The sequence below is a fragment of the Megalops cyprinoides genome, chromosome 20, assembly GCF_013368585.1.
Source record: "Megalops cyprinoides isolate fMegCyp1 chromosome 20, fMegCyp1.pri, whole genome shotgun sequence".
Lineage (NCBI taxonomy): Eukaryota > Metazoa > Chordata > Actinopteri > Elopiformes > Megalopidae > Megalops > Megalops cyprinoides.
The window spans coordinates 1,238,078-1,255,184 of NC_050602.1; positions in this window are offsets into that span (position 1 = coordinate 1,238,078).

Below are 17,107 nucleotides of genomic sequence, written 5' to 3' on the forward strand. Positions count from 1 at the left end.
CAGATTTCTCTACAAAATTGACTGTAACTCCCTTAATTCTGAACATATTTTCATGAAATTTGGTTTGTTATAAACATGAGAAATTGAACACGATACTGGTTACTTATTGGAATTAAATTCAGTTACTGGGGGTGGATCTAATCAGCTCTTTGCCAAAGCATTAACCTTCTGAATAGCCACAACTTCCTCTGGAACATGCAGGTTCTGATCTATGAATAGACAACATCAAGTGTAAATTACTTAGAATTTAAGCTTTTGGGAGTTCCTCCAAAAATGTAGGTTTCTATATGTAACGGGTGGGATCTTGCGTTGTGTTCGATTAGATGTTACATGGGTCAACACTGGGGTTCTCTCTTCTCGCTGCCAACCCCTTACAGCCAGCGTCATTGCCAGTTGAGCTAAAGTCAAATTGCCCCTAGCCTGTCGGCAACAATGCTAGTTAACCAGGTCTCAGGGAGTGGCGTAACCTCTGCAACTGCCCAGCTACCTGCTACCCTCTACCCTACAGGCTTTATGCAGGGATCACACCAGCTATTCACTTCAGCTCTGCTACATATATCTCTGTAAAACTATACTGTTTCAAGCATATTAATCCATACAAGAAAAGGTGTTCACATGTTGCTGAAAAGTGTGAGATGGAGAGGAATTGAATTTGTCCAAGACAGGGAACAACTTTGACTCTTCCCTAGTTGCTCTAGAGCCCAATTATTTTATGTTTACATATGACTGCACTGTATATCTGAACAATGGTCTCAAACACTTGACGCATTACATTGCACATAAGAACAAAAGAACATAATAACATTATGATGAGAACAGGCCATTCGGCCCAACTAAGCTCGCCATTACAATTAAAGAAAATCCAAAACTGGACCAAAACAAGTCTGGACTTGAACACAGCAAGGGTCTCTGCCTCAACTACATGACCTGGCAACCTATTCCATGTATTGATAACTCTTTGTGTAAAATAGTGCTTTCTTATATCAGTGCGAAACTTACTCTTCACTAGTTTCCATTTATGTCCCCTTGTTCTACACACTGAACTCACCCTAAAAAATCTATTATACTTAACCTTATTGAGTTTTTTTATGTACTTATAAACCTCTATTAGAACACCCCTAAGTCTCCTCTCACTAAGTCTAAATAGGTTAAGTAACTTGAGTCTTTCCGCGTAGATTTTATATTTCATACCAGAAACTAATTTAGTTGCCCTTCTTTGAACTTTTTCAAGAGGCTCAAAATCTTTTTTATAGTGCGGTGCCCAGACCTGCACACAATATTCCAAGTGAGGTTTGGTTTGAGTCTAAACACACTGCAGCTTCCTCAAAAAAGTCCAGGAGGTTTGTTAAGCATGACCTCCCTCTGCAAAAACCATGCTGGCTATCATTTAAGATACCATTTTGTTCAAGGAATAATTCCAAATTGCTCCTAATGATGGATTCCAGTCATTTATATGTTAAACTGACGGGCCTATAATTTCCTGGATCAGTCCGGTCACCTTTCTTGTAGATGGGTACTACACTGCCATGTTTCCAGTCACCTGGTATTTCTCCAGTTTTGAGAGATTGTTTAAAAATAACTGTCAGAGGCTTTTAAACCACTTCCGCTAGTTCCCTGAGAACTCTTGGATATATTCCATCTGGGCCTGCTGCCTTATTTGTTTTAAGTTTTTGGAGTTTATCTAGTACTTCTGCATCATTTAAATCAATTTCCTCCATAAGACTCTGAGTATTGAATGAACATGAAGGCATGTGTGAAACACTTCACTGGTGAAACTCTCCACAAAGTAACTATTTAGGGTATCAGCAATAGCTTTGTTATCATAAATCATAACTCCATTCTTATTTTTTATTCCTCTTATCTCATCCTTAACTATCCTTTTATGACTGTAGTATTGAAAAAAGCATTTAGAATTGCTCTTTGCATCTAGTGCAATCTGTCCTTCAAAACGCCTTTTAACTTCCCTTATTTCTTTCTTAACTTGAGCTCACGTATTCAGTCTTACTCTCTGAGCTGTCCAACTTGTATTTTCTAAATAATTTCCTTTTTTGTTTTAAACTGTTCCGCAGTGACTTATTCATCCACTGTGGATTTGTTTTTCAGCTTCCCTTTTCTCACTTGCGGAATTAATTTACGCTGTACATCCAAAATAATCATTTTAAATATGCACCACATTTCTTTCACTGTTTTGCCATCTAGAAGAGATACCCAGTTTATATTTCTTATATGATCACGCATCTTAATAAAGTTAGCTCATCTAAAAGTTGAAAACTCTACCATTGGAGAATGCAGACTTAACTTGCCAAAAAACTTCAAATGTAACTGCACTGTCGTCACTTGTTCCAAGTGGCTCCTTCTATCAGGATTATTACACAGAACCAGATCTAGAATTGTGTTTTCTCTTGTAGTTTGAGTAACAAACTGTATCAAAAAGCAGTCATTTACAACATCTAAAAGCTCTTCGTCACATTTACCTTGACCTGACACAGCTTCCCAATTAATTGAAGAGTAATTGAAGTCCCCCATTGCCATTGTCTCATCCTCCTGACATGCTAGCTTAATATTATCAAAGAGTATACTGTTAACACTGCCGTCTGAGGCTGTTGGTCTATAACATACTCTGACATTCAGACCCTTTACATTTTCCCCCAATATTTTAATCCATATGTCTTCACTAACACCAAGGGGCTCCATTCCTGGAATTTCCTCAATATTAAGATTATTCTTTATATAGAGAGCTACAAAATTTTATTTTGTATGCTTCTAGCATTTAAACAGAGGAATTTCAGGTACTGTGTGTATATTTCCTGTCTTTCCTTTCCACTCCCAGCTGCTGAAAACCACCTCTATTACAGTGCTGCACTGATTGATTTGCAATCATGGTTCCCTCAATACTAATAAAATACTTACCCCCTTGGGTGAGCACACCATCTCTATAGGGTGTACTAATCAGTTCCTGGAACTCTAACAATTCAGGATTACTGTGGAGTCCAGCTAGTTGGGCCTCGAGATCGAGAATCTTGTTCTCCAAGTGCTCAACAAGTCGGCAACGGTCGCAGATGAACTCATCCTGGAGGTCTCCCTCCAGACTAGCTAGCTAAAGTGTTTGCTTAATTATTTAAAGATTTGCTCCTGAGAGAGCGAAAAACCACAAAAAAACCTCTTGTCGGCAAGAGCCGAATTAGCTGCGTTTGCCAACGAGCTAACTCATTGGATAACGCTTCTACGGAGGAAAAAAGTGGAAAATTCCCTCTCTGTCCCCTGCAGCAATACCAATCTTTGCTAATTTCCTGAAATGTCACATAGCACAATCAAGTATCTTGAGGAACACAGCACAGTTTCATTTTAAATTACTGTGGGTTTTAGTAAGTTTGCTTTGAAGGAATTCACTGACAAAGAACATACTCATCTGCATAGACATGGCTGAGTCTTGCACTGACACACCCACATGTGGGTATAGGACCATACACATGGTAACCAGCAAGTAAACAAATCTCTAGTTCATGCATGATGAGACATATTGCGCACCATACAAATTAAGCACTTATGTAACAGAAGAATTGGAGTGAAATGGCAGCAAAAGAAATCAGTCCCACACAAAAGAATGACCTAACAAAAATCAATGCCTACCAATTGCAAAACAAACACAACATACAAGTAGAAAGACAAAAAGCATAAAGCAATTAAATACTTCTACATTTGTCATTTCAAGCAGTTGTAAAAGAGCAATGGCTAATATTTGCCTTACATGGAATTAAGTAGTCCACTAGGTGATCCTAAACCTAATATAATATTCCAAATCAAAATAAAAGCTTAGACTAGAATCAAAACTTAGTCTTTCTTTTGTATAATCACTTCAATTTATCATGTCAAAACATGCTATTCTTAATGAAACTAAATTATCTAGAGTTTGTCAATATGTTGTAACACATTTATAAGGAAAAATATCAACTAATATTCTATGTTTATTCTTTCCAATTATGTAATTTAGTCATGTTCCCCATCTATTAGACCCTGTTTACAGACTTATAAAATTTGATTGCAGTTGGCTCACAAGTGGACAGCACTAAGTACAAGTGTAAATGACTGCTAACATGCATTCTATTTATAACAATCAAACAGCTTGTTACGGTGTTTAGGGATGCATTTCACAACATATCTTTTTGTGATGTAAAGTCTAATTCATCATGATGTATCCCTCAAAAGGAGGAGACTTTTAGTAAAAAAGATATAGACAGTGATAAGATGCCATATGTTAGTCTCAGGAGACCATGAAATCTGCACACCAGTTCACTTCAGGGAGTACTGAAGAATCAAATCAGTGCTTAATGTAGCTGTATAGTCCCACGGAGGAATGGCTGTCTCTCTGGCACTGGCTGCACTTGCAGTTTCTATTGCATGCTGTTGCTCTCTGTCAAAATTCTCCTCTGCTGCTGCTTGGTTCAAGGTGACCTGTCTCATCTTGACCCATTTATGGATCTCAGCATGCATAGTTACTGACACATTTCTCTCAGTGGACTACAATGGTATCCACAGATTTCATGCTGTGGTAAGTCCACCATACAGAATGTCCTTGGGGATTCTGCCCTTGGCCAAGCAGTGAACATCACCAAGACACCAGAGTAGTAGTACTGCAGCAGGATGTAGATTAGGCATCTCACCTCATTTGAAAACCTTGTCATGGGTTACATGATCCTGCTACTGGATATTGGCCTGTATAAAGCACTGAGTATATGATCCAGGACTCCAATATAGCAGTGTGCTGAGGACACAGGTTTTGTAAAGAACGATCTGTGTGGACTGTTGGGTTCCTGATGCTTCAGACTCTCTGTGTCACCCTAACAAAGACAACAAAACTGACCTCACAATAAATGCAAGAAGTTGTCAGTAATTATGGAGCAGTCCATCACCTGATCTTATGCGTATGGTATTCTCCATCAGTTTAGTGTACCAAAGCATATCTCAGTATGACAACAAATAAGATAGTGAAGATGGTGGGCCAGGAACACAGTCTTTTTTCAAACGACTGTACATGTTGAAAACTATGTGAGGAGGCTCAACTCCAATGGTCCACTTGTGATCCAATCCCATAAGACATTTCTATCATTAATAATAATAAGGAAAAAAATAAACAGGGTCTGCTATACGGGCCACTTTCCCTTTTTGTTTTCACAATTGCTTCACAGTCTGTAGACTTTCTTGTATCAGTTTGTCAGCTTATGGGTGCTATGTGTAGATTTTGTTGAAATTAAGTTGTCTTTCATACAGCATTGCAATAGCAACCCCTCTCTTCGACTGTCTTCCATTATGGTACAACATGGTATTATAAGTATGGTTTGAAGGTAGCTGTGGCTACATCTGTGTGACACAGAGCATAGGCACTGTTGACATTGCATAAACATAATATGGTTAATTTTGTCTATTATCAATGCTAGTTTATATCCTAAAATTGAGTAGATGTCTTTACTGTTATTGACAGTGATATGGTAAGATAATATAGGTAATGGTAGGGTTCCACAAAATAATAAGGATAATACTTATATATTAATAGCTTTACTACTATTTCTGTGAATTCATTAGAGTCTTAATTGAACATATAATGTAATGCCACCAAATTGTGCACTACAAGAACATTAACATTAAATGTATGACATTGTTGAGACAATTAAGAAATGCTTCATTGACTTAAAAATATAGTCAACTAGATAAAAATATTGATCAGCATGTCTTTGCTATATCTTTTGGAAAATGGCCAAAATATCCCTCCCACCCACTGCAAGGAGCCGTCCAGTGTTATGCTCTCACCTTGCCACCACCCACCCACCCAGACCCCAGTTAGCGGACAGAATATGGAGCTAACTGATAATGGTGTGCTGTATAACATAGCCAGAATATGTATACCTCTCTATTTAATGGTCAACATGTTTCATTGCAAAAAATATTACAGTAGTGAGATAAGTATTGCTTCATGAAAACTGTAATATGTCTGCACAACTTCAACAATAACATCCTCTGTGCCTTTAATGTAGACATGATCTATTAATGTACCTTTTTCAGTTGTAGCTGTTTGGACGTGTTGAGTGTATCCATGCCGTTCCAGTAACTTTAGAATTGTAGATGATACAAAGATATCCTCACTGAAGACTCCCATGATGAGTTTCCTCCCTGGATGCTTTTCAAGTTCAAAGATGACCTGTAATAACTGTTGTTGAAACATGTCAATCTTGTAAGAGCTAGGCCTGTACAACACAGCAGCAGTCAAATTTACTTGAGGTATTTCAAAATACAAGCATTCCAAATTGCATATTCCTGGAATTGAGACCTGCGTGTCATTTTTTTTCTGAAAAATACACACCAACTCCACCTCTTTGTTGTTTTTTTAGTGCTGCAAAGACTGGCTCTGAATCATCATAACAGTTTCCTCTTGGATTATGCTTAAAGACATATCCCGGAAGTTGTGGCCCTTCTTCAGTGCCTACATTGAGCCAGGTCTCTGTTAAGCAAATGCAATCAGCTTTGATGAAGGCTTTATGGGTTTGAATATCCTCAATGTGAGCATTCAAGCTCTGTACATTGTGAAGTGCTAGTGTGCACACAGGATTAACGTCAGTTAATGGAGACCTTTTAAAGTTAAACTGAGGTAAGCTTTTCATGGCCAGGTCTATTTTTTCCATTGCAAAATATGGCTGACTCTTTAAAGTCCTCAATTATCAGTCCACTGAGAGTTTTCACATGATTCAGCGCAACATATGTTGCCCTTCAGTGAAAATCTTCTTGAGTACAACAGCCTTTTCAAGTCAGTCCTTGAATTTTATGAATTGTTATGGCCCATGCGAGGCGGAGTGGATATTGCCTTCGTACGCCGCCAGCATTTGTCACTTGGTCCTCTTGTACTTCAACTATCGTTGAACGTTCCGAAAACCTCTTATTTGTTTTCGATCTCTGAATCTTGCCAACATTAGGGTCATCAAACTCCACATGAATAGCTGCAGGGAAATCATCATCTTGTCCTTTAGTGATATCCACAACGGTACCACATGCACATACCCATTGACAAGACCATCAGACACATCTATATTTTTCTTCAACATCACCCTTGCTCCAACACCCAAAGAAACTGTAAGGGCTCAGGCAAGGACTCAGTCGCAGACCAAGAGAGCTTCAGGTTCCAGGCGGGTTTATTTATGACGGCAGGAAAGTTGCGAAACAAAAGCAGGCAGGGTCGAAAACCGGAAGGCAGTCCGTGGACAAAAGCAGGGTCGGTAACAGAAGCAGGCAGGGTCAGGAACCGGGCAGGCAAATGATCAGGCAACGTGATAAAACGGCAGGCAGAAAATGAAGACGAAGGGCAGGCAGAGTTAAACACGGAGAAATCAGACATCCAAAAAACTGCGGGAACGAAACAGGTATGACAACGCTGAGACGAACTGGCAAACAAGACAGGAACAAGCAGGGTAGAAATAGGGCTGGGCTGATGAGGAGATGGGATGCAGGTGAGCAGGCAGGCAGGTGAAGGTAATGGGGCAATCAGGTGGGCGGAGACCAGGCGGGGAGCAGGGTGGGGCTGGAACACAAGGAAAAACAAAAAGCACATGGACAGGGAAAAAACAAAAACACCACAGCTAGGGGGGCAGAGCCCTGACAGAAACACAGTTTGACAAGCATGAATTGAAAACTTTTGTGTGAAAGCCAACTTTCCGTTCCATTCTTCCCGTTTTCGGATTTCTGACAAAATCTTAAGCATGTATGCTGATTGCATCTGGGCAGGTCTCTTGCAGTCTCTGAATGTTATATTCATCAACTTCTGCATTTGTAGCTTATATGTGAATGTCTAAGCATTCCTCACCAGTTTCACACTGCTTCAATGTGAGAACATTATGGCCATTTAGAGGTTCACTCTGTTTACGGATTCTCAGTCGATTAAGCATTTCTGCAAACTCTGCATTTTGTTGTGTAATGACTTTAGTTAGCTCAGCAACTTCAAAGTTGTTCTCCCACAGGTTGGCTCCTTTGTTATCAGCAAAAAGAGGTGTGCCTTTCACAGGCTGCCACTGATAAAAGTCCCCCACACAAATTATTGAGGCCTTACCAAATAAGGAATAATCACCAGTCTGCTTGATTTGACACAGTCTCCTATGAATGTAGGCCAGAAGGCAGTGGTCAACCATGGACATTTCATCAATGATCAGAATTTGCAAGCTGCCCATTTTGGTTCGTAAAGAATTCACTTTCTCATCACTGAGAGGTTGATATGGCAGTCTGACATTGGCACCAATAGAGAAGGTATTGTGAATGGTTGCAGCGCCGATGTTATATGCAGCCACACCGGTAGATGCAGTTAGAAGCACAGTGAGATCCTCTGGGTTTTCGGCAATCTGTGACAACAGTCTGGTAGATTCATAATGTATTGCTTTGACTAAATGGCTTTTCCCTGTTCCTGCTCCACCGGTAATAAACAATCGCAACAGTTCAGGATTTGGTCCAAACAGTTTCTGCAAACACCACTGGCGAACAGTGTAGAATATTGCAGACTGCTCTTCATTTAATGAACGTAATAAATGCAGTGCATCCTTTCTGGGCATTGTCTGATGATTTGTTTCCAAAGTGCATGCAGTCTGTGGGTTTGCTGTCAGGTCAGGAATGAGTTCGTCATCATCACCTTCGTCATCCATGACTTTATCTTTCATCAGATCCAAGCATAGACGTTCTCTTTCTGTTTCAGGACATATTTGAGCCCAGGCATCTTCTAAATCAATGTTGTCTTCCAGCAACTGTTTGGCTCTGTCAATTTCATCACTTTCTTTTTCAAATAAAGCTTTGTTGAAATCCACAATCAGCTGCACTCTTTGGACATCACTGCCACATTTCACTGCACCGTTCTTATAGAAATGCTCATAGGTATCAAACTGGGGAGGTTTGAGGTGACAGTCTTCATAGTATGGCAAAAACAGTTGCAGCAATGAGTGAACGTACTTTTCTGGGTTTTTTGTCGGAGAAAATCTGAGATACCTCAAAACAGCAGGTTCTGTTCGACTCCTTCGTTTCAAAAAACCACAGTTGTTGTTGAGCTGTATTATGTCATGCGAGTCTCTTTCTGTGGAAACTTGTGACTTTGAAAGAATTGTGTATTCAGAACAAAAACTGACAAGGCATAGACCTTAAAATTCTGCTGTCTGGGGTCTGTTCTTATATCTCTCAATGACATTGGTCATCCAAATACTGCTTTCTCCATTACACTGTTCCTGCTGTGCTTTAGTTTGGAGTACATGCACTAATTCTAACAGGATTCTCACCAATGGGAATATACTGTACATCACGAGAGCATTCTTTCAAGTGCATGTGTGTTAATGGATACACTGCCTCTTCGGCTGAAATTTCTCTGTTGTGTGGGTATATGCTTCCAAGCTGTTTGAATGCTGCTTTTGCATCAAGATTCCCATTCATTGCCTCATTTTGTGCACGTTGTAAGAGCAATCCCATTTCTTCTGCTTTTGTGATATATGACAGTATATATACCACAACTGAAAAGGCATCTGTGACATACTGGATTTCCATATTGCCTTGCCAAGCACGCAGTAAGTCTTTGTTGTACTGGTTCACCCAAATATCTGCAGGATTTCCAATGATGCTTTACTTTTTGGAGCATTTGTTGTATGCCCTTTCAAACAAGCCTTGATTTATCTCAAGAGACTCAAAAAATGCTTCTGTTGAATCCAAATTCACGTCAGGCCTGGTCAATGCAGTTTTCACTTTCTTTATAATTTCACTTGCACTTGCATTTTCGTCATTGCCATTTAAGTCCTCCGAGTTCCCGCCTCTTGTGATGAAAGTATACGGCTTGATGGTGGTCGCGGGAAATTGAACCTGCAGACTGTGTTTTCCTTGCAGCAAGTCTTAGAATGTGATGTACCTGTCTATGAAATGTGCTACTTCAGCATCACTTTCTCTATCAATCTTAGGAGCATTTTCAACCCAAAAAAGACAGTGAACATGAGGAGAACCATGCTGTTGAAATTCAACACGATAAAAGTAGTCCTTTATTTTCCCTATGGGTTCAGCTAGCGACATGATTACGTCAAGAAGAAAGCAATGCCATAGGTGGTCAAAAATTCTTGCTGCTGTAACAGGGTTTCGGCGTATGACTCCACATTGTCAGACCAGTCAAGATCATCAAACTGTGTTTCTTTTCCTTCTAGTCTTAGAATTGAGTCTTAGCTGCGATTAAACGGCGAATGAAGAAGAGGAGATACAAGCCGTATCTCCCTTCCATCATTATGGGAAATGTGAGATCGCTGGCGAATAAGACGGACGAACTGACGGCACTGGTGAGGAGCCAGAGGGAATTTCGGAGTGCAGTATCATGTGTTTTACGGAGACATGGCTGCATGAAGATATCCCGCACTACAACACCACCGTCACCAGCTTTGAGACAATACAGGCAGACAGAGACCGAAGGAAGAGCGGGGGGAGGAAAAAAGGAGGGGGGCTTGCCGTTCTCATTAACAACAGATGGTGCAACCCAGGGCATATTACTGTCAAGGAGAGAGTTTGCAGCCCGGACATTGAACTCTTAGCGGTTGGTCTACATCCGTATTATTTGCTGAGGGAATTCTCACATGCGATAATGATCGCTGTTTATGTTCCGCCATCGGCCGACGCGAACACAGCGTGTAACGTCATCCACTCTGTGACGGCGGATCTCCAGTCACAGCACCCCAGCGCTTTCATCGCAATATCTGGAGACTTCAACCACATGACTCTGTCTTCCACTATGACAAACTTCACCCAGTTTGTTGACTGTCCAACCAGAGACAGTAAAACCCTGGACTTACTGTATGCCAACGCTAAAGACGCATACAGCTCCACAGCCCTGCCCCCACTTGGCAGATCAGATCACAACCTGGTCCACCTCTCACCCCAGTATCAGCCTCTTGTCCAGCGGCAACCTGCAACCACCAAGACATTCAGGAGGTGGTCGTGTGATGCAGTTGAGGCTCTCAGGGGTTGTTTTGAGGCTACTGACTGGGAGGCTCTGACTGAGCCTCACGGAGAGGATGTAGAAGAGCTTACTCAATGCATCACAGGCTACATCAACTTCTGTGTGGACAACGTCATCCCCATCCGCACAGTACAATGTTTTCCAAATAACAAACCCTGGATTACCAGTAACATTAAGGCTCTCCTTAATAATAAAAAGAGGGCCTTCAGAGCCGGGGACAGGGAGGAGATTAAGAGGGTCCAGAAGACACTTAACATCAAGATCAAGGAGGGCAAGGACACCTATAGGAGGAAGATGGAGTGCAGGCTTCAACAGAACAACACAAGGGAGGTGTGGAACGGCATGAGAAGAATCACCAGCTACAACCAGACCAGCAGCTGTGTGAGAGAGGACTGCGTGGCCAGGGCCAATGAGTTGAACCTGTTTTTCAATAGGTTTGATACTGAAGCCCTGGTCCACCCTCCCCTCAGCCCCTCAACTATTCACACCTCCCATATCACCATACAGCCCCCCTCCAGACCCTCTCAGGCCCCTGTACCGGGGACTGCCCTTCCCCCCTTGCCACTCTCCCCAACCATCACAAATGACCAGGTGAAGAGGCAACTGGAAAGACTCCACTCAGGCAAGCTGCAGGCCCCGACGGCGTGGGGACTGAGGTGCTTAAGGGGCGTGGGGACTGTGCCTAAGAAGGGGCACCCCAAGGTCTTAAATGACTACAGGCCAGTGGCGTTAACATCACATGTGATGAAGACCCTGGAGAGGCTTGTCCTCTCCTACCTCAGACCCCTGGTTAGACCAGCATTGGACCCCCTGCAGTTTGCTTACCAGGAATGCATCGGAGTGGAGGACGCCATCATATACCTGCTGCACTGGGCCTACTCCCATCTTGACGAGGCTGGAAGCACTGTGAGAATCATGTTTTTTGACTTCTCCAGTGCCTTCAACACCGTACAGCCTTTATTGCTGGGAGACAAGCTCAGATGCATGCTTGTGACCTGGATTACTGACTACCTGACCAACAGACCACAGTATGTGAGACTTGGGAGCAGTGTGTCAGAGACAGTTCTGAGCAGCACAGGGGCACCCCAGGGGACCGTCCTCTCTCCCTTCCTGTTCACCTTGTACACCTCTGACTTCAGGTACAACTCAGAGTTATGCCACCTTCAGAAGTTCTCTGATGACTCTGTTATCGCGGGGTGTATCAAGGGGCAACAGGAGGCAGAATACAGGGGACTGATAGACAGCTTCGTGGAGTGGTGCAGCCTGAACCATCTGCAGCTAAACGTCAGCAAGACGAAGGAGCTGGTTGTGGACTTCCGCAAGTATGAACCTGCTCGGACCCCTGTCGCAATCCATGGTGTAGAAGTTGAAGTAGTCCACTCCTACAAGTACCTTGGAGTGCACTTAGATGACAGGCTGGAGTGGACTACGAACACAGAGGCCCTTTACAAGAAGGGCCAGAGTCGGCTTTACTTCCTGCGGAGACTACGATCCTTCAACGTCTGCAACAAGATGCTGTAGATGTTCTACCAGTCTGTGGTTTCCAGTGCCATCTTCTACGCGGTGGTGTGCTGGGGGTATGGTCTGAAAGCTGGGGACGCTAACAGACTGAACAAGCTCATCAGGAAAGCCAGCTCTGTCATAGGTGGTAGAATTGAGCTGGACTTACTAGGGGCGCTGGCGGAGAGAAGGATGCTTAACAAGCTGGTGAGCATCCTAAACAACACCTCCCATCCTCTCCATGACGGGCTTGTGAAGATGAAGAGCACCTTCAGTTGCAGGCTGATCTCCCCAAAATGCTCCACTGAAAATCAGTATTTTCCTTATATCTCTTTTGAAGATAGACAAGTCTTGGCCCCCGATTTTAACGATCTAAGGTGCATCGTCAGTGGCGTGAAGTGCACTGTCGTTGTTGGTGTGGTCTGGCGCGTTTTGCTATTTTGACGGCGGAAAAAACGCGCTAAGTGCTGGCGCATTGCTCCAAAAGGGCTGGACTACTCTACCTAATTAATCAGAGGTGTGTTTTGGGTGTGACATACAAAGAACCAATCAGATCGTCATCTGTCATTCCCTTTAAAAGCGCGGTGCTTGATCAATGGTGGACTGCTATTTCAATGGTGCAATTACCAGGGAGACCAAACCGATTTTCTTCCGAAGAGACCAATCTGCTCGTGCGCGAAATAAAAGCGCGCGAGCAGATCATATATGGGGATAGAAGAAATCCCACTAAACTCCTTGAGGGAAGACATTGCGGCGAGTGTCTCCTCATCCTCTGGCCTCACCAGAACACCTCTGCAATGCCGAAAATGCTACAATGATGTCAGGTTGATGTACAATACTGTACAATACTGCTTACTACCAGTTCCATTAGTATGCAAAAACAATGAATACTAACATTTTATGTATTGTGTGTATTGTTTTCAAGTAAATTTACTTACACTATATATTTATGCAACACATTGCACACATTTCAATTCTTTTCTTTCTATGTCTAGCGTGTGCTAAGTTGCCTGATTGCCTGATCTGCCTGCCTTCTCGGTTTGACCCTGCCTGTTCTGGTTTTGATCCTTGTTCTGCCCTTGGACTGCCTGCCTGGTAATTTGACCCTGCCTGATTTCGACTGCCTGCTTGTTTGACTATCCTGTAAATAAACACCTGGAATCTGAGCACTCATGGTCCACGTCTGAGTCCGTGCCTGAGCCCTGACACATTTGGGTCCATTGGCATCGGCGCATGCAATTCAGCCTCACGTCTTTGAAAGTCCTGTAACAACATGCCACAAAGAATGCTCTGACTTTCTGAGGGCTGTACTGTAATGTGCCACCTGACTTATCCAAACATCTGAAGCGCATTTTCAGCAACCCAAATGTTCTTTCTATGACAGTGCGTGCTTTTGCATGTTTGCGATTAAAGGACAATTCACGCACTGTTTTTGGCATGATGTATGGTGTAATCAGCCTTGTCTTTAATGGGTAGCCATTGTCCTCTAACAGCCACCCCTCCAGGGGAAGATTCCTCTGGAAGACTGTAGGAATGACAGAATTGCCCAGTATGAAGGAGTCATGACTTGAGCCAGGGTAATTTGCCAACACATGGGTGACTCGACATGCAGCATCGCAGATCACCTGTTTGTTAATTGAGTGGGTCCCCTTGCGGTTGACATACAGTAAATCGGTGCGTTTTCAGATGGTGCACGTAGTTGCACATGAGTGCAGTCTATAGCACCGAGGACGGCAGGGAACCCACTCATCCCCCAGAACTCCTGTTTAACCCGCTCCTGGCTGTCAGGTGTCATGGGAAATTGAATGTATTCACTAGCATGTCGGACTAGACCTGAGGTAACTGCATGTATGGCCGAACTTATGGCAGATTGTGATATGCTTCCAATTGAACTCAGGGGATGTTGGAATGACCCACTAGCATAGAATTGCAGTGCAGCAGTTACTTTAACAGCAACGGGAAGGGCATAGGGACAGGATGCATTAGTTCCCAGATCATCTGCCAGGAGATGACAGATGTCTGTCACAGCCTGGCGAGATAGGCACAGCTTACGCCTACATTCCTCCTCACTGAGAGACAGATAGGAATGCCTCAGCCGGTGAACCCTCTGCCTTTGCCGTCTTAAAATTCTCTGTGCCATCAGATACTCCATTCGACTGCGCGAATCGACAACATATGAGCAAATGCAAAGATATTTAACTGAAGAGTTCAAGGTGTTTTAATAAACTTACATGGTCTTGTGTTGGTGTAGACTAAAGTAGCCGTCAGTGATGATCTGTCGGATTTAGTTTCCTGGTTATTGACTGACAGCTCCATTGTGACACGTGTCCTTAAATACCCATGGTTTTGCTGCTATTGGTGAAAGAATTTTTAAATTCTTTTTTAAATAGGTCTACCTACCTAAGTTTTCTGATCTCCCATATCTGTGAATACCTGATTATTATCTACTCGTTGTGACATACATTTCTTCATATCTTCATTTATCCCAAAACGATGTGTCCCATTGTAATCTAATTTGTTATATTTTGCATGGATGTGTGCTATTGCTTGTTGTTGTATGACAGAAGCAGGGTGTATGATCGCCTGACATGAGTAAGTTGATACTGCGCCCTTAAAATAACATTAAACAATGCACCACTGACTTCCGACCAGGTTTTTCTTGGTCAACAGCACTTGGTCAGCGGCGCATTTTCAGTGCTGTCAAAATAGTGTCTCATAGACCATGCGCTTAACCACACCTCTTTTTTAATTACCACGCCTAAGGCCGCGCATGTTCACCTGCTGTTTTGACGGCGTGAGTGCATGACGCGAAAACTGATAATGCGCTGCCTGTAAGCTAACAAAGACAACTGCGCCGCCACGTCAGCCGCCATGTGCCGGGTGTAAGATGTAATTTTGGATCAAGTTTGTATTTCCTCTGAAAACACTGAAGCACGTATTTCCAAAAGTCCGGATTTGTTCTGTATTTCTTTAGAAAATAATCACGAGATTTATCTTTGAGATTCTCAAGTTTTCTCTGTCTGTAATCAGTGTCATTGTGATACTGTTCACGTGCTTTCTTAGCTTTCACATTCTGTGATTCATCATTCAACTTCCTTTTCCGTTGTGACCTCAAGTGGTCAACACTCTTGTTAAGATATGTTCCAGCTCAAATCCTGCCATCTCTCTGTTTAACGCATAATACGGCATCATAATGATTGCCTGTGTGGTTCAAATAGATGCAACTGTATGTGCATGACAGTGAATCTGTACGCCTGTATGCATTCCATCTTCCTTGATCATATGTCATAATATCTAATTGCAAGAAGTCAGCAGCAGCAAAGATGTCTATCTCAGTGGCCCATGAACCACAGTAATATATTCTTGATTTGGTCACGTAGTCCTGAACAGATGTGTACTCATCTCTCAAATACATTTCAAACTTTGAGCTGTTCTTTTGAAGGTGTTTCACAACAGCCTAATTTTCAAATGATTCTCTTCATTTTGACATATGCTAAAGGAAAGACTGCGATAGAAACAGTTCCCATCTGGCTTTATATTCTTTATCTTACAGGGACACCCCATGCCATAAACGTGTGTTGCTCTGGTAGCAGTAGGCCTAAGGCTTTCATTACAAAGTTGAAGACATGCACACAAAGCCTCCTGTTTCTGACTTGTTAAAGGTTTAAAATGTTGTTGCTCAACTGTTACATCACTAATAATGACATCGTCTGTTGCCTCACTCTGTGTATGAGTTATCTGACTAGTGTCTGTGTCAGGAGTTCCTCCTGACATGATCGCGCTGCACTCCCTGGGAGAGCGAGGGGGCTCGGGATTGAATAATTGGCAATTGACGGTGTTCGCTGCCTGGTGTGTGCTCCGCACCTGTTGCCTGTCTGTAAGCGATTTCGCCGGGACTATTTAGGCAGGTGAGTGGGAGTAGCACGCCAGAGACGCTGACGGAGGTTGCCACACGGGGTTTTAGCGTGAAGCTAGGTTTTTGTGATTTCTTTTTTTTTTTCTTTTTGAACGTGCCGGCACGGCTGAGTTTAGGGTTTGTTATTTTGGTTTGCTGTTTTTTTTCTTTGAGCTCTGGGAGTCGCGACCCAGAGCGGGTTTTGAGTTTGCTTTGTTTAATTTCTTTCGGTTTTTTGCTTTGGTGTGCTGGATGTGCGAGTGTGTTTGTGCGTCTTAGGCAGTTCAGAAGAGCGGCGACCGAAGGGGCTCCAGCGGTGAATCCCTGAGGGAGCGGGGAAAACATCGCTTGGTTCCGGACGCAGCCGGGGTCGAAGAGAACCCCCACCCCGTGGAAGTGCGTGCTGGGGAGGTGGATCCCCTAGCTGGAAGGAAGGTGGCACCGCGGAACCTCGAGAGAGTGCGTGGGTCACCAGCACGGGGTGGAGAGGGAGGGCTGACCGGCTGCTGTTCTGTGTCTCCCTCAGTGCGATCCCGCGGAGCCGGTGGAGTTACTACCGGGGAGAAGACGTGGGTCGCCGCCGGAGCCGCCAGCCCCCGCAGGAGTGACGCGGGGGCCTTGTCTGGAGTTTATTTAATTTCTTTTTTTGTTTTTTTGGGATGTAGGCGAAGCCCGGCAGTGTGGCGTGGGCTGAGCTACGTCCCCCTTATACT